Here is an 18,684-nt window from a genome sequence, read left to right on the forward strand (position 1 = left end):
GCTGACATGTTGAATTGTCATTTTCATTCAGTTCGGATATAGACATATACACACACGTACATACATATTTTTTTGTTAAGTTCCCTGAGGTTTCCTCTTTGACCCATGTGCTTTTTAAAAATGTGTTTTTTAATCTCCAACTATCCGGTGATTTTTCAGATATATTGCTGTTACTGGTTGCTAATCAAATTCAGTTATCAGCTATGAAAAGACTTTGTATCCTCTTAATTCTTTGAAGTTTAAGATTTGTTCTATGGCCCGGAAGATGCTCTATCTTGGTGAAAGTGCTACGTGCATTGGGAGAACAGTGTGTGTTCTGTTCTGCTGGGCGTGTCGTGTTCTGTAAATGTGGCTGAGGTCAGTGGGCTGGCGGGGTGGTTCGAGGCTTCTGCGTGCTGACTAATAATCCACACACTTGCTCAGTCAGCTAATGAGAGTGGAGTGTGGAGGTCGCCGACCATAACAGCACACTTTTCTTTTTTGTTCGGTTCTGTCTTTCAGTGTATTTTCAAGCTCTGTTGTTCACTGCAAGCTACTTAAGATTGTCATGTAAATTGATACCTTTACATTATATAATTGACAATCTTCTTAAAATTTGGCACCCTTTATCATTATATAATGACCCTATTTATCCTGACAATATTCTTTGTTCTGGAGCTTATTTTACATGATATTAATGCAGGTAATCCAGTTTCATTATGGTTGGGTTTTGTCTGGCATGTCCTTTTTTTAAAGATTTTATTTATTTATTTTTAGAGAGGGAAGGGAGGGAGAAAGAGAGAGAGAAACATCAATGTGCAGTTGCTGGGGGCCGTGGCCTACAACCCAGGCACGTGCCCTGACTGGAAATCGAACCTGCGACACTTTGGTTCGCAGCCCGCGCTCAATCCACTGAGCTACACCAGCCAAGGCTGGCATATCCTTTTTTTAATAGGTTGTTTTTACTGTATTTTTTCCATTGCCACTTATCTCCTTATACCCTCTTCCACACCCATCCACCCCCCTTACCCCACCCCTGCAATCACTGCACTGTTGTCCGGGTGCATGAGTTTTTTTCTTTTTTGCTTGATCCTGCTAACCCCCCACACCCCCCCTCCCCAGAGCTGTCATGCTGCTCCGCATCCACGAGTCTGTCTCTGTTTTGCTAGTCAGTTGTTTGTTCGTTAGATTCCACATATGAGGGAAATCATATGGTATTTGTCTTCCTCTGACTGGCTTGTTTCACTTCGCATAGTGTTCCATACTTTTTACATTTTTTCTATTTTCATATTCATGTTTGAAGATAATTCTTATGCATATATAGTTTGATCTCTTTGTTTTAATCTAATCTGAGAATCTGTCTGTTAATTGATATGTTTAAGCTATTAATATTTAATATCATTACTGATATGGTTGTTTAAAATCTACTTCTGGATAGTTATTTTCCATTTGTTCCATATATTTTACTCCCTTTTTTCTGTTTTTTTTTTTAATTAACTGAGCAATATTTATAATTTTATTTTTTATCACTTTCATGGACTTTTTTTCTTTAAGAAAACTTAGTGGCTGATTTGGGCCTTATAATATACACATTTAACCAGTCTACCATCAAATAGTATTTACCCTGCTCCATATGTACTGTAACGACCTAAAGAAATTTTAAACCTTCTCTATGGGGTATGTCTCTTGAAGTAAATCCCTTCATTGACTATCTGAAAATGTACCCTCTCCCCATTTCTGAAGATTTTTTCCCCGGGCAGAGAATGCTGAGTGAATAATATATATATTTTTCCTTTTATTTCAGCACTTTGCAAATGCCACAACATTGCCTTCCAGCCTGCGTGTCTTCAGGGAAACAGAAAGTCATGGATTTCAAACAGGATGTGGATCGATGGGCCAAAGACCGAGTGTTTGGTTGATGAGGTATGAGAATTGGCTCACTGTATTGGGAACATAACTGAACTTCTGTTCCGTTGCACAGAAAAAGGCACACCCCGACAGAATCAAAGATCTAATTGTGAAAGATCAATCCAAAGAGTTAATAGAGGTTATCGAAAGGTAACAGAGGTGCAGAGCACATGAATTCTCTAACATGATATGGAGGCTTTGTGTCCACAAAAAGACATGATGGACAAACTTAATACATCTCTCGTTTATTACTCCCAGAACACAGTTACAATATATAAAACCAACCAGGGTCATATATCTGTATCTAGAACAGACAAAGAACTCTCCCTAATACACACACACACAGAAACAGAGCAAACCAAAATAAAAAAAAAATAGTCAAAGGATGTAAACAAGCATTTGACCAAAAAAAAATCAAAAAGAAGGCCACTAAACAAAGACATAATAATTTGCACTTATCCTTAGAATCTCAGGAACTGTTGGAAAACTGGATAGTGCAGGTGTTGCTGGAGAAGTGGAGAGATTCAAATCTCACGGAGCACTTGTGTGAATTCAAAGTGACCCAGCCATTCTGAAGGGCAATGGGACCATTTCAAGTTCAGGTCAATGTGGGCACGTGCTATGATCTACATAAAGTCATATCCTAGATGCATACCCCAGAGCAGTTCCTGCACAAGCATGAGACAATAGATATGAATGTTCATCCCAGAACTGTTTTTAGAAGGGGCTTGAATGCAATCCAGGGAGAAATGGGCTATTAAAGGGGACCCGTGAACGCCGTGGAAGACTGTGCCGCATTTAGCACAAAAGACTAGATCTGAACACAGAGACATGAACAGATCTTTAAAACACGGAAAAATAGAATGAATTTATAACATAACAGCATTTATGTAAATCAAATGCAAATGCACATAAAACAAAAGCACATGCAAACAAATGATCAGAATGATTACTATGGCGGGAGAGAAATGTAAGTGGAGAGGGGGTTAAAACAGCAGGGAGGGAAGAGGGAAGGAAGAAGTGCTGAAGGAACAGGGGAAATGAGGGAGGGGCCTACATTAATCTCAACAGCAGTGTCCGAAGAATCTGGGTCTAATCAAACACTGCACAAGTCCAAAATAAATTAATGGAAGGGCTAATAAATGTTTAAGTAGTTCTGCAGGTAAATGAGGTAGGTCAATGCACGCACACAGGTACGCAGGTAGGTAGTAGGTCGGCAGGTAGATGGGAGAGAGAGAGAGAGGTGTGGATGGATAGATGTTAGAGAAATGGTGTACATAGATGATAGACTGATTGACAGATGATACATATAATATGATTCTATATGTATAATATATTCAGGTAGATATATATGATATATGTATATACAGGTAAATAAAAAGGGAAAAGCCTTCTTCACAGTGAAATGCTCAAATTAGAGGCAGAATGGTAAAACCTGGTGAATTTGGACATTTCTCCCTGACATTTTCTAAAATGTAAAATTTGTTTGAAATATATATATATATGTATTTAGAACAATATGCACAGATTTCAACTCCAAAGGCCCACAGGTGTGTTTTCCAATGGAAAGGTGAACATTCCCCTTCACCACATCCCCATGTTCCACCCCATCTTCCGCAAACCACTTCCCGGGCGACGGCTTTTACCTGCACGCTGCTGACCTGTGTCAATTCCTCCTGGGGGAAACACCAGTCATTTCAAAGACAGCCTGACATTTTCGGTTTTGTAAAAATAAGAAAGGCAATAAAAAAAAATCTAATAACTGACTCTGTATGTGTTGTCTCATTTGACCCTTATAATAACCCACTAAAATAGAAAAGCTGCATTTTTCATTTCGAATATGCTGTTTATCGCCAATTTATGTATGAAGAGAGATTGTGATGGTATTTGTAAGAAACGACTCCTTTCTTACTATGCTGCCTTTGTTATTCTGTTCTCTGCCATGTTAGGAAAATACGCAATTACCAACTATAAACATTGTGAATATCTCATAAAGTTTCATCATATGTGAATATAATATTCATATGGAGATGTAGACAATTCAAACTGACAAATAAAACTCCTTCTCTTCCTAATACCAGAGTCCCAGATTTAACACACAAAAAAAGTTGTTGGATTATCCTGGTGAGAGTGCTTTAGCAGCGACTGGTGCAATTAATACTACTTGCATCTTTTTTCAATGTGTTTCGCCCCTGTGTCTTCCTGGGTGGAATAAAACAGAATGATCCCATTTGAGCTCCATGCCTGTTTGGCCAAATGACAGTGGTCCAGTTAACCTTGAACTGTTGCAAGGCCTCAAATAGAATGAGGTAATAGATTGTACCCTCGCTAACTCAGCCCCACCTTTTTTTCCTTTTCCAAAGAAGAAAGGTCCACGCTGTGGCAGAGGCAGAGGGTCTTAGATCAAAACCACACAGCGTGGGGGAACGGGAGAGGCCGGCCGTCTCTGCGTGGGAACGCGCAGTCCTCTCCGTGCGGGTCACTGCCAGCATTGCAGGAGACGGGGTTCCGAGTGTGGGCGGGAACTTCACTCTTCACTTCGTCCACGTGGGAAAAAGGAATCACCTTCGTGACCAGCGCTACAGGTGGCATCTCTGCTGCTTTACCAACCTCTCCGAGGTGCAGAGGCACGACCTACGCGCGTGCGCAGTCAGCGGGCGTTCCGTAGTCCGGTCACCTGCCCTCCAATCAGACCTCCTTCACGCTGTGAGGGGTCTGGCCAGCACCCTGCCTCCAGTCTTCCTCCCGCCCCTCCCACACCTTTATCCTTGATGAAAGCTACTTGAACGCTTTCCTCAGTCGAGGGACAGTGCTTTCAGGGGGGAAACATCGGGCTGCATATATGCACTTGATCAAAAACATTTGAAACGTGCACAAAAGCAGCCAAGTCAGAGATGGGACAGGACAGCCACAAAAAGATGTCAGAACCGTAGAAGAGCTGGTTGTAAAAGCTTGGCGAGCGGAATGGCTCCGGTCAACAAAGCACCATCACCTCTCTCGTCTCCCCTCCCCTCTCCCAATGCACACAAAACTCTCTAATTGGTGTTGCAACTTTGTCCTCAATTCTGACTGCACTTTGTTTTCTGGACAGACCTGCTTTCGTATCTGACAACACAGGGGCAAGACTCATCTTTATAGAATTCTTGCATTTTTCAAAATATTTTACCCACTCTTTTTTCCAACCATGTGTATTTCTTCCTATGAATAAATATAGAAAAAATACATGGGATGTACCATAACACACTATTTTTCTCTCAAATAATTCACTGAGTGTTTTAAATTAGAAGTATTCAGATATACTCTGGGACTTCTTTGGATAACATAATGGGGGACTTTTTATAAATTTTAATTTAAATATAAGCTTCAGGCAGCAGCATCCAACATTCTCCAGCATTAAAACAAATAAACAAAATAAAACAATAATGGCTTAGCTAATTTTTCCATGAAACACCCAAAGATTATGTTAGGTCACCTACCAACACACCCTGATCCATGACACCCGGTAGCCTTGGGCTGTGTCACAGGCCAGTTCCACGGCAACCAGAAAGCACACACATCTGGGCAGAATACCAGGGATTAGACACACTCAAATCTGAGAAGACACCGGTGTGCAAGACAAGATGTGATACATTGAGGTAATGCACACTCATCACCAAAAACAAACACAACCCCAACCACCACGGTGGGAAATCCCTAAAGCAGCCTCACAGGAGTTACCTCGTCTACATCTCCTCCGGGCTGTTAGACTCCGCCTCCTCCTGGGACTTCCCCACGATGGTGGCCTTGACCCTCTGTGAGACAGGGCAGATGGATGACAAGAGGGTGGGTTTGGAAAGCTCTCTCGCGGGACTTCTCTAAAAAGAGAGATTAATCCTCTAGCGTGATCTCCAATATTGTAATTGGAGAAAACTGAATGCACAGAACTTTTATAACACTCAGATAAAAGACATAACTCTGGGAATAAAATAATTATATACCCAAGATTATCTATCTATCCATGTATCTCTAAAATGACTTCTAATGGAGATGTTTTGGGTTAGAAAGTCAGCAAATTCAAGGAGAAAACAGCTCAAGAATACAAAATTACATGACTTATTTTTATTTTGTGATGTTCTTCATATCATTCATTCATGTCACTTAATAGTTGAAGGAGATACTTGATATCAGTATAAAAAACATAGTTTCTATTCTTCTACTTTTATTCATGAAGATTTGATAGTGTATTTAGTATGCCACCATCAACATTTCCATGTATAATCATTTTCTATGTAGTTCTGCTATTGGGTTTTTTTTTTTCCTGGAATGTAAAGCAGTTTGTAAACTACAGTGACCACACAACACTACGCTGGTGTCGGGTGGACAGTGCAGTGACTCGACGTTGACCTCCCTTAGGAAGTGACCACCGCAGGAGTCTCAGAGGCACCGGCCCCCACACCAAGTCACCAAGTCCCTGCAACGTTTCTGCCCGCCTCCCCTGTGCTGTACGTTATTACCTCCTGTGACCTTTCCCATGATAAGTTTGGTGTTCTCATTATTGCTTTTGGGGCATATTAATAAACACTGTAACCAAGGGCATTTTGAAAATATTTTCAAAAATATGAATATAATTTTGCTTTGTTCCTTTGTGACGACAAATGTTACCACCCTTTGAATCAATACTTGGTAAGCGTTGGTTCTTCCTTCTTTATTCATTTTTTTAAATAAAATTCTCGATCTGCTTTCAGGGAACACTTTATAAATGAGCTCTATTTTATTTCATTATTAAATATTGGAATGGTCGGCTCTTCCTCAGGGCTGCCTATGGAGGTGGCCGTCATCTCTGACTTAGCACCACGGCTGCCCTCAGACCCCTGCTGAAGCCCAAGGTCATAAAAAAAAAGAGAACCAGCAAGTTCAGTCGGCACCAGCCAGAGCACCAGTCAAAATGAAGCGGAACTGGCAGGAGCCCAGAGGTCCTGACGTTTGGGTGCAGAAGACCCAAGGGCGGAGTCTGGCGCCTGGCACTGGTTGGTGGGGGCAACAAGAAAAGAGCACGTGCCGCCCGGTGGCTTTCACAAGTCCCTGGCCCACAGCCAAGGGGCTGGCAGCGCTGCTGGTGTGCGTCCGACCCCACCGTGCGGCGTGGCCCGGAACCCCTCCTCCGGGAACCGCGGGGCCGCTGTGAGCGGAGCAGCCCGGCCAGCCACCCGCCACCCGTTCAGCGCCAGGCTGCGCGGCGCAGAAAAGGAACCCACAGCTTGTGCGCACACTGTGCTTTTGTGAACACAACCACAAAACTCTGCCATCTGGCATTTCCAAAAAAAAAAAAGAATGGTTGGACAATTGGCTAATTAAAATGAACATAAAATTTTATTTCTAAAAATATTAGACTGTTGATCCATTTAATTTTCTGTAGCTGAGGAGAAATGATGCACCCATATTTTAATGGTGTTTAATATAGTCTACAATTAAAAATGCAAAAGAATTTAGATGAGGTAAATTGTTGAAGAAATTAGGTTTTTGCATTAATCATTCATAACATAATGATCCTTATTAAAATATTTAAAATCCCAATTGTCTCTTCTTGTATTTGAGTAAGCACAGCCAGGCAAGTTCTTTAAAATCCTGGAGACACATAGCGTCTTCAGGTTCTCCTCTGTCTGATCGTACAGTTTTGCCTAAGGGTGTGAGACTTCATGCACATTATCCAACACGAGTCTGCCACACGGGCTTATCTTCCCGAAACTGCATGTACAGAGACACCGGGCCTGTGCAGGTAGACACACACACACACACACACCAATGTGTGTACAATCACCCTTATCCATGTGTACATATAGGATCATGTATCCCATCGACATTTCAGGCTCCGAACAGTTGGTTTCATGCCCGAACCATAAAATCAACCCATGAATAGTGATAAGACATGCAGACAGCATACATCCTCGATGTGCTATGGCGGGAATGGCCCCTGACCCCCGCAGTCTCCCCGCCAACCCGTGACCCAGTCTAACCGTGGGGAGAGCATCAGACCAATCCTAAACCATCCTGCCCACCAGTCTTCAACCTGTGAAACATATTTAATGGTTCCTAATCTGACTGATGAAATAAAGGATGTTTTTTACTACCCCTACTTCTTAGAGCACATGAGATCTGAGTATTGAATTATCGATTCTCACAGTAGCTGGAATGTTGTAGTTGAAAACTGTCAAATGAATGGGTGAATAAGATGTTGCTTCATGCTTCCTAAGGAGGCTGTATCCAGTGTTAGTTTAAGTTTCTCTTCTCACGCCACACCTGAGCATTTCTAGGCCCGTTGAGAGACATTTCTTGGGGAAGATGGTGCCACTGTTCCTTCTCAAGGTTATACATCTGGTTCACGTTCACTGGTAGCTGTGATATTTGGAACACTTTCTTCTAACAATCCAACGTTTTCTATCTATTTAGATAGTTACAGGCTGTTCTAAGTACCAGAATGCAAAATACTTTCGTTAAAACCACGCACACACATTTAAAAAAATACCCATAAACAAAAATGTCCAGTTTCCAACATAACATGACACAACAATAGCACATATGGGGGGAAAATGGGAAGAGCTTTGCCAAAGCCTGGGGCGTCTGGCAACACTACTGCTCAGTTTGGTCTTTTGGAGAATTCCCAAGCCTGTGGCCAGCTGTCCCCCTGCACGTGTTACAGCCGGGGACACAGCTGTGCTGCAGGATGGGTCACCTGCAACACGGTTTGGACCCAGGATTGCCAAACCGATTCTTCTCACTCGCCTTCTGATTTGCCAAGCACCTTGCATTCTCCCTTCTATCTCCACTCAAATATCCTCTTATGAAAGAGATGTTATAAAGATGAGTGTAATCTTTTCTGCAAAGTACTCGGGGATTCTGGGCAAAAGCAATGGATAAATACAGCACATTGCTATGACTAAAGTCACCGATTCACTGGCCAGTTCCCATGACCATACTGACAACATCCATTGGACCTGATGGTTATACCCTCCTCCCCCTAGCATAACACGAACCAGTCATTCATATATTCATGTAACAGCGATGGGCTTTTGCACGAAACTTGCCCTGAAGAACTCCGACAGCTGGGCTGGCAGTATCTAGGGGGTGCAGGTGGCCAGCTGTCTCTAGAACTGAGTTGAAAACCTACTCATGAGTTACACATTGTGTGCGACACCACAACGAAGACGACAAACAAAAACCAGTGCTTCGCACGCCACAGGGAGGATCTGGGAGAGAGAAAAGCTCTTCCCAACACTTTCAAGAGTTAAGGTAAAAAGTACATCTTTCAAATTGGTGAAAATACCATTGATGGTTTTATAGTTTTAGTAAAAACACCTCCTACATAGCTGATTTTTTTTCTTCGTTTGAAGAAAAAAAAGGCCTCTGTTTTTAGAGGTCCATCTTTGCTATAAAAAAGTATTTCTTTTAGCTTAAGGCCCTGAAGTTTCCATGCCAGAAGACAAATACACTGTCCAGGTGGATGCGGAGGACACCAACGTGAAAAGTTCTGCTCAGGTTGTGTCCCCCACAAAGTGAAGATGCAGCGGAATCATAAGAGACTTCCGCAGAAATCCAGGAGAGACATGATGATAACTCGGGTTAAGGTGCCATACAACTGAAAAGGATGAATGTGCAGATAAGCGGAGTCTTATACAATCCTTGAATACGGTGTTGATAGAACTTGCTGAAATAATTTGCATGGTTGTGTTAAAATGAGAATAAGCAAGGGTGGTTCCTAGGATAGTTTTTCCAGAGTGACAGATGGTGACAGCATTTGCTGAAACAAGGAAGACTCGGGGAGGAAGAGCTTTACCAGGGGGCATCCGAGTTCTGTCGGGGGTGCACAGAATGTTCACTAGACATCCAAGGGAGCTGCAGAATAGGAGACGAGATCCGTAAGTTTGCCGGGGTGGTAAGGACGATGAGGTAAACTTGAGAATTGTTGACACACAGATATGACGTAAAGCCTTACCCACATTAAAATCGTGTTTGTAAGGACAGAATGAAAGAGGATCAGGTCAACAGCCGGAAACACTTGAACATGTGGAGGTGGAGGAGGCAAAGTACCAGCAAAGAAGATCAAGAAGGTGCATCCAAGGAATCAAAAGCCTGCTTTCCAGATGAAACTTAATTTTTTAAAGGGGTCTACGGTTTGCATCTTCAATGAATTCTGATGGTACAGACAACACATTCTAGTGTGATCTCACGGGTCCTAGGATTTCCCTGTTGGTCTCGGTGAGCAATATGAAGTTTTGTGCAAATTTGCAAAAATTATCACCAGGGTCTTCACCAACTGGTTCCAAATTTTGTGAAGAATTTTAATTGAGGTATAATATACAGTCATTACATATGTAGAGTGCACTTAATCTTAAGCATGCATCTTGATCATTGTTTGTACACATGCAGAAGTCCTTCCTCAGACACAGAACCATGTGCTTCTCCAATGCCAACTCAGTTCGATTCTGACAGCCACCCTTGGAGTGAGGCCAGGCCCCATGGGTTAAGGGATCGGTCCCACAAGGTCCCACAAGAAGGCCCCCACTTCTGGCACCAACCTCAGCTGGGAGGTGAGGGTGGGGAGACACCCACACCTCCGACCCACCGGCTGTAAGTCAGGAATCCCCACGACCCTTCCTCAGGTTCCACAGTGCACCAGAATGGCTCCTACAACTCGGGGACACACTTCAGTCACAGTTACGCATGTGTTATAAAGGCTACAACCGGGGAACAGCCAAGTGGAAAAGATGCGCGGAGGCAGGCCAGGGGGAGGGGGCAAGCACAGAACGTTGGTGCCCTCTCAGAGCCCGCCGCCCTCGATGTGTTCTCCAGCTCAGAACCGCCCTGACCCCAGCGTCTGGGACTCCCACGGAGGTTTCATTACGTAGGCGTGGTTGATTCGGCCATTGTCCACTGGTTATCAACCTCAATTCCAGTCGCTCTCCCCTCCCTGAAGGTCGGGGTGGGGCTGAGAGTTCCACCCCACTAACCAGGCGCAGTCTTTTTTGGGCAGAACCCCCACCCTACACCCACCCTGAGGCCCCAGACACCAGCATCTCATTAGCACACAAAAGACACTCATCACTCAGAAGGTTCCAAGACTTCTAGGAACCTAGTGCCAGGAACAGCAGGAAAGGCCAAATATTTATTTTTTGAATACCAAAACATATATACACTCTTGAAGTGAAACTTAGAACAAGATGTAGAAAATTTTGGGAATTCGCTTCCCTAGTGTGTTGACAACTCCTTGAGGCTCCAATATCAACAGTCCTTGTAAACCTTCCAAGGATTCCCCTGACAAAGCCAGACTGAGATTCCAGTGACATCTCAAAAACAAAGTTGTGCCCTGGCTGGCGTGGCTCAGGAGACTGAGTACCGACCTGTGAACCAAAGGGCCGCCAGTTCAATTCCCAGTCAGGGCACATGCCAGGGTTGCAGACCAGGTCCCCAGTGGGGGGTGCTCAAGAGGCAACCACACAGTGATGTTTCTCTCCCTCTCTTTCTCCCTCCCTTCCCCCTCTCTAAAAATAAATAAATAAAATATTTAAAATAAACACAACAAATTTGTGACAGGTTTGATCTATGGGACATCCTATAACACACACTGAATTTCCAGAAGATCTGTAGTTGTCTGTATTTGGCAGGACAAAGAGAATGGTGAGAGAGACTTCCGAATCTGAGTTTACTCATTGTTAGGAAACAATATATTCTACACAATTACCAGAGCAGTGTAAAAGAACATGTACCAACCAAAGATCGTGACATTATTTTTCCAGGGCAAATGGCTCATGTAAAAAGATATTTTGTTTTTTTCCAAAGTTCTTTAGAATATTTTCTAAATATACTGAGATTTCAACTTCTACAACCACCCTCTCGTTCGTCTCTAGAAGGAAATGAGGCTCCAACTCGCCCTCAGATGCTCTCTCTCTCCAGCTGGTCAAGCCCAGAGAGAAAGAGGCTCTTTTCTGGTCAGTCCCACCTGGTAGTACTCCCTCCACAGGCCCCACTGTGACCCAGCACTGGGGGACATCTGAGGACCCCAAAACTTGGAGCAGAAGGTTTCCAACAATCGCGGCCCCTTTGGTTCTCCATTAAGGTCATGTCTGTCTTTCTTCTTCTCCCCGAATTCATCGTCTGCCCTCTGTTCAGCCTGCTCTGTGGCCTGAGTGAGGAGGAGGAACGATCTCCCAAAGATGATGTCTCCGCAGTTTTGCTGCCCTCTGACGTCTGCTTGGGTGCAGCCAATGCAGGTTTTTCTGACACAAGAAAATGGAACGAGAGCTCCGAAAAGTCGCGAGGCTTCCTTTCAAGAGCTTGAGCCTTCACGGGCTCTGGCAGCCCTGTCTCCTTGCGTTGCCACCTGAGTCTTGGCCGTCACAGTGGTTCTCGCTTTTGCTCTGTCCTTGGTGTCTCCACACCCATTATTGGTCCCCTCTGTCCTTCCCAAACATCTTTATCTTTTTACTGTTCAATTAGAGTCTACATTTACTCTCATTTTATATTCGTTTCTAACATAATATTTAGACAATCAGATACTTCACCAAGTGTCCCCCCAGATATTCACAGGACCCGCCCGGCACCATGCATGATCGCCACAGTATTATTGACTGCATTCCCTACGCTGCACCGTACATCCCCGTGACAGTTGTGTGACTTCCAGTCTGTGCTTCTCAACCCTTTCACCTCTTCTACTCCATCCCCCAACCCCCTCCCGTCCGGCATCCCTCAGTCCGCTCTCCGCATCTACCAGTTTGTTGTGCTTTAGTTGGTTCACTCATACTGTTCCTTCCATTTCACATGCAAGTGAAATCATGTGGCACTTGTCTGCCTCTGACTGACGTATTTCACTTAATATAACACGCTCTGGGTCCATCCACGCTGTCACAGATGGTAAGATTTTGTTCTTTTCTATGGCTGAGTAATACTCCATGGGACATGCGCACCAGCACTTTGTTAGCCACTCGTCCGTGGATGGGCGCCGGGGCGGCTCCCGCACGTGGCTGGGCTGTTGTAAGCGCCACTGCAGCGGACACGGGCCGCACGCATTCTCCGGAATCAGTGCCTCGGTTTGCAGCCCAGTGTCCCTCCTGCTTCCTGTCAGGACCCAAGTCAAGTCCTCTAGCTCACGTGTACTTTCGTCACCTGTCTTACCACCTCTGTTAATATTGTGCCATACTTAAATTTTAATATCAGTTTTGAGATTAAGGGAATTTAAATGTATTTTCAGTCGCATCGCCTATGTAGATATATCCTTATGTTTAGCACTGAGAAGCAAGATGTGAAGGATCAGAGAAGTTCGCTGATATTGTCCTGTGATTACAAACATAAATTCTAATTTTGACTTCTGGGAAAGATGGACTAGGTATTCTTGGACTAACGGTTGTTCTAAATCAACCAACAAACGTGGAACGGTATTTGCAGAGTTGTGTGAAAACCGCAGGAGATGTCCCGGGCAGCGACATTTTACAGCTCAAGGACCCAGAAAAGCGAGGACGCACAGGGACCCAAGTCCTTCCATTGACACCGCTTCACCTCTTGGGAAATCCGTTGCTTGCAACAGAGAGCCAAAGGGAGTGAAAGGAACCTCCAGCAGATCCACAGTGCCAGGAAGACCGGCACTGAAGGTTCTGCAGAGTAAAGGCCCTGGAAACACCTTCAGTTTTCAGGTGAGAAGCCAGAAGTGCCTCGAGAATGAGTGCTTTGGGGGGGCGGACAAGTCGATATTCCCAGTGCTGTTCCCCAGCCAGTGGCACACTGCAGCCAGCAGGTAACGGCTCAGGTCGTCTGCAGACCAAGTCGGTTCAGGGAGATGCCCCGGTCAGATGCCATGAAATCCCGGTGTCCACGAGGCCTCACCATGCATTGCTCCACTCAAGGGGGGAATGGCAGCAGCCTTGCATAACACTTGCAGAGCAATTTTTATGAGAAAGATTGTAAAATAAGCAAAGTTTCTTTTTGTAAGTCTAATGTTAATGCTATGATTTAAATATTTATTTGAAACTGTTGCTTATATAGAAAAGTTCAACGTTTTTATGTACTGGTCTTATAGCTAACAGTTTTGCTTCATTCACTTATTGACTCTAATAGATTATCTATATATATCTATAGACTGTTCAAATATGCAAACCTTATCCATTAATATATTTCATTCTTTTAAATGCTCATACCTTTCATTTCCTTTTCTTGCCTTATTGCACTGACTAGGAATTCAGGTGAAGAATAAAACAGACATGGTCTGAGTGAATATTTTATCTCTTCAGTGTATCAGAACAAATACTGTAAACATTTTACCAATAAGAAATAAGTTTCTATGGAATTTTAAAATGTTCTTCAGCAGATTAATAAAATTATATTCCATTTCCAGCTTCAGCTTTGTTTTTAATAAGTCATGAATATTTTTTACTCTTTCCAATGTGTCTCTACATCTTTTGAAAGTTATACAATATTCTATTAATTTTGTGATTGATTGATGTCACATATTAAACCAATTATTTTCCTGGATTGTACTTAACTGAATTGTTACATTTTTTCATAAATTACTGAATTTGCATTTGTGATTTACTTAGAAAGCTTAGATTTAAGTTTATGAGAAAGACTGATCTGCAAACTAATTTTTATGTATGATCCTTGTCAAATTTTCATACCAAAGTTATGCTGGCCACCTGAAATAAATTAAGAAATGTTTCCTCTGCTTCAAGTCTTTTTAGTATCTAAATAATTGTTAGTATTGTCTCCATTTTTACTTCTGATACTATTGTAACTTCTGTTTTCTCTGTGATTATATGATAACGTACCTTATGATCTCTGTGAATTATCTGTTTTAATATCAGTGTCTTATCTAGAGTCTGAGTTGTTTATCTCCTGACATACCTAGTAATTATTATTGTTTGCTGGCATTATGTACACAAAATGTGTACAGATTAATTTAAAGCTCGGTGTAACGGAATCTTCCTCTGTCTGAGGAAGATTCAGACAAAATGAAAAGTGATTCATTTTGTGTCTGTCAGTTAAACTAAGGAAAGACCATCAATGCAAACAGAAATAGAGCTAACTTAAATGTAGGCTTTAGACTGTGTACGGTTTTTCTATTTCCATTTCACTCCTACTCCTAAGGTGTCGCCTCCCAGGTGAAAAGTCTCAAGAAATGCCTGGAGTGTTCTTTCACTTTGATGGGTCACCAATATTTTTTTTCCAAACCCAGTGAGCCAACCAGAAGTTGCATTCAGCTTATCAGTCACTCGGCTGAAACGTTCTGCGGAGCTGCTCGATCTCACACGCCAGCAGATGCTTCGGGTAGACAAGCTGTGTCCCGTGTGGGGCAAGAATCCTGCCTCGCATTCTGCACTGTGTTTCTCCTCGGGATCTCAGCCCTTCACATCCTCACTATCTGGGGCGTTTCCCAATGATTTCAGATAAATAAACACACAGGTAGGTGGTAGGGAGGTACAGACAGACAGAGAGACAGGTAGATAGATTGATGTTAGATAAACGGAGGGCACATACCACTTCCACTCTTCATTTCCAGTCAAAGCGAGCCAACGGCCTCACCTCACCTCGATGCAGTGGGAGAAAGGGTCCCGCTGTCCAGAGCAGCACGGCACAGGCAGCAAACTGCAATACACTCTCCAACAGGTAGGCGGTTTTTTAATGAGTGTCACTTAAAATGGTCACAGTGGCTTATAATAAGGGCAAAGAATCATCTAATTATTTTTCTGTAAACTCAGCATACTAAGTTATGCATTATATTATTTGGTGAGCCTAAGGAAGACTGCATGTAAAATACTGTTGTGTTCTTCAGTAGTTTTATCTCATAAATGTTCCATGACAAGTAAAAGAGATCAAAGGTTCTTACTGTGAAAAGTGAAGGCAAAATCTGTGCTTCCAAGATGTGTGCCTAAGTGTTCATGACTGTTAGAGAATGATCTATTTAAATGACACTTTTAGAGGTTGAGCTTCCTCGGGATTCCAGCTGACATAAAGAAAAACTAGGAGAGGAATCCTGGCCATTTGCATCTGCACATAAGCTAAGGATGACTAAATATTTTCATTGCATATTATTACCAGAGTTCATTTGAATGGTAAATATAAATTGGTGAAAAATATGTTTTCAATATAACACCTAGGCTTCTTTTTCTTCTCATTAAAATTCAATTAGAATATTAGTAATGTTCATTATGGCATTTTCTTTCCTATTGCACTAACACTGTAAAACAGAAATTGCTGCTGTTTTTCAAAAAAAAAATGTGTTTCTGATAACGGACATAGACATTTTTCTTCACTACCCAAACATGAGAAGCCAGCCCCAACATGGAGGGAAAGCAGAGCTACGGTGTCGGCACTGAAAAACGAACAGAGCCCGGACCCAACACAGGGTGGGTCTGTGAGCTTTCTGCGCCCAACCCTTTGGAATGTGTGTTCGCACAGACGGAATCTGAATCTCCAGTCCCCAAGACGGAGGGCAGCACGCCTGCAGCCCAGGCATCTGCGACCCAGATCCGTTACAGAATGGATTCGGGCCAACACTGGGCCTAATTTCATGATTCCATCCGTCAAGATCTTATTACCTCTATTTTTAAAAATTGTTTTTTTCCAAAGAAAGCTGAAAGACAGCTGCCTGTCCGTGCATTTGAGATGGGTACGGATCGCCCCTTGCCAGTCGATGTAGGAGGCGGGTGTTCCATGCAGACGGCACCCATCAGAGGGGAAGGTTGTATCAGAGCGCTCATCAGGGGGGCAAGAATCCTGCCTCGCATTCTGCACTGATAATTAACAAGTCTCACACGACAGGTGGGGTGCGTTTGTGTTTAGATGGCATTTTGCTTTTTTCTTTTTAATAAGGAATCAATGTTTTCCAAGGCTGGCATTTTTAAGAATGTGAAGGGTACTATATATTTTGGAAAAATATAATCACCACATGTTCGTGCTAAAACGAACTCTTACAGCTTCTCATTCACTAGTTACTAGTAGTTTGCTCTACTGGAACATTATTTTATTTTTCTTCACATAATCACTCTACGGGTTGCCTCAAACCAAGAACATCCAGAAGTAAGAGAGAGAGTAAAGCTCCATCCCAAATGAGTCAGCCGACAGTGCCTAGGAAGGGGTCTCAGAATTATTTTTAAATTATGTTTCAGAACCCTTTAGGGAATTCTTTAACCAACTTGACATGGAACTAGTTTTTATTTACTCATTTTCACGATCTTGTGGATCTTGTTTTAGTAGTTTCCATGGTTAGAACAGGCAGTATAACCTGAATTCTGGGTCTGTTTCAAGTACTATTGATCTCTGAATATGTGAAGAGTTTATCTTACAAGTTTTTCCAGCTGTAAGCCTAGGTTTAATAATGCTAGCTACCACTGTTGAGCACTTACTATGTGTCAGTCCCTGTTATAAATGCTTATTTAATACTCACAACAGCCCTAAGAGAGTACCACTACTGCTATCATACACATCTGTTCGGTAAGGAAACTGGAGATACAGAGAGGTTCTTGGCTAGTCAGGTTATCTTGTCTAGGGCTGTTAACCACCACCCTCTGTAAATACATGAAGGTCTATGCAAATAAAAGTGTTATCATAGCTAAGACTTTCTGGGATAGTCAAACACAAGTAATAAACGTGAAGGGATAAACGTCGGCATTTAGTTGTTACTTCTGACACAGCATGAGTCTTGTCTTTTAGCTGTCTCCTTATATTGCATAATCTCAGGTGGGAAAGTGAGCATCACACTGTGCCAACACATTCAGAACTACAGTGAGCAGAACCGTTTAACCACATTGTATTCAGAAGAAACTGAAGTACGTATGTGCCAAGAGTTTCCCTGCCTACCGCTGGGTTCATACTAGCTCTTGCAAGCTGTCTTGTCCATTGAAAAAGTGCCCTACCGAGTGAATAGAAAATATATTTGAGGATGTTTGGTGGTATCCATAAGCTCCTGCCAACACCCACAAGTTTCCCCCCGAGTCTCAGCTAATTTCACTTCAGCTAATTCACTTCATAGATCTGTGACATATTTGTAAATAAAAGAAGCATATCAGGAAATCTTTGGTTGTCTGATTCCTTCCTTCTTGGCTCCTGGTATTTCATCTCTGACTTTGTTTTGCCATATTTTTCTGTGCAAGAAGTACATGCATATTCAATCCATTTATTCAACATTTCCTTAAAAATATTCCAATACCCAAGGAAGTGAAAGGGATTTGAGGGGGGTTCATCACCCATGTTCTGCCGTTAACGCGTCACTACACCCATCTCATCACACATCTTTCCATCCGTGTGTCTACCCATCCGTCAATCTCATTTCTGATGCAACGTAAACCACAGATACCTGTAGCTCACCTTTACATGTCAACACACATATAATTAACTATAATTTAATATCGTTTTCAGTGTTTTTATGTAAAATGTACGTTCCATAAAGGCAGAAGTCTGGATAGTATATTTACTGATTTTGACAATAAAAACACCTGCATACTCCAGACTCCCACCCAGGTAGAGATCAAAACCATCACCCACACTCAATCTTTTTTAAAAATAGTTTAACCCATATGCTTTTCTGTCTGCTTTGCAGTACCTATAATGCATGAAACTTAAATAGTCTATGACCTTCTTTTGTCAACATCAGAATCTTGTGCCTAATCAATTTGAGAATTATCTAAAGAATCCTAGTTCCTTACACAGAAAGCTATTGGAAGGACGATGAAGCTGATTCTTGCTTGGAGGCAGCTTCCAGGTTACAGAACGAGGCGGGGGTGGGGAGAGAAACCAAAGGCACCCAGTTGTTTCAGCAATTGGAGCAGAGAGGTAAGA

Source organism: Phyllostomus discolor, chromosome 8 (assembly GCF_004126475.2).
Source record: "Phyllostomus discolor isolate MPI-MPIP mPhyDis1 chromosome 8, mPhyDis1.pri.v3, whole genome shotgun sequence".
Classification (NCBI taxonomy): domain Eukaryota; kingdom Metazoa; phylum Chordata; class Mammalia; order Chiroptera; family Phyllostomidae; genus Phyllostomus; species Phyllostomus discolor.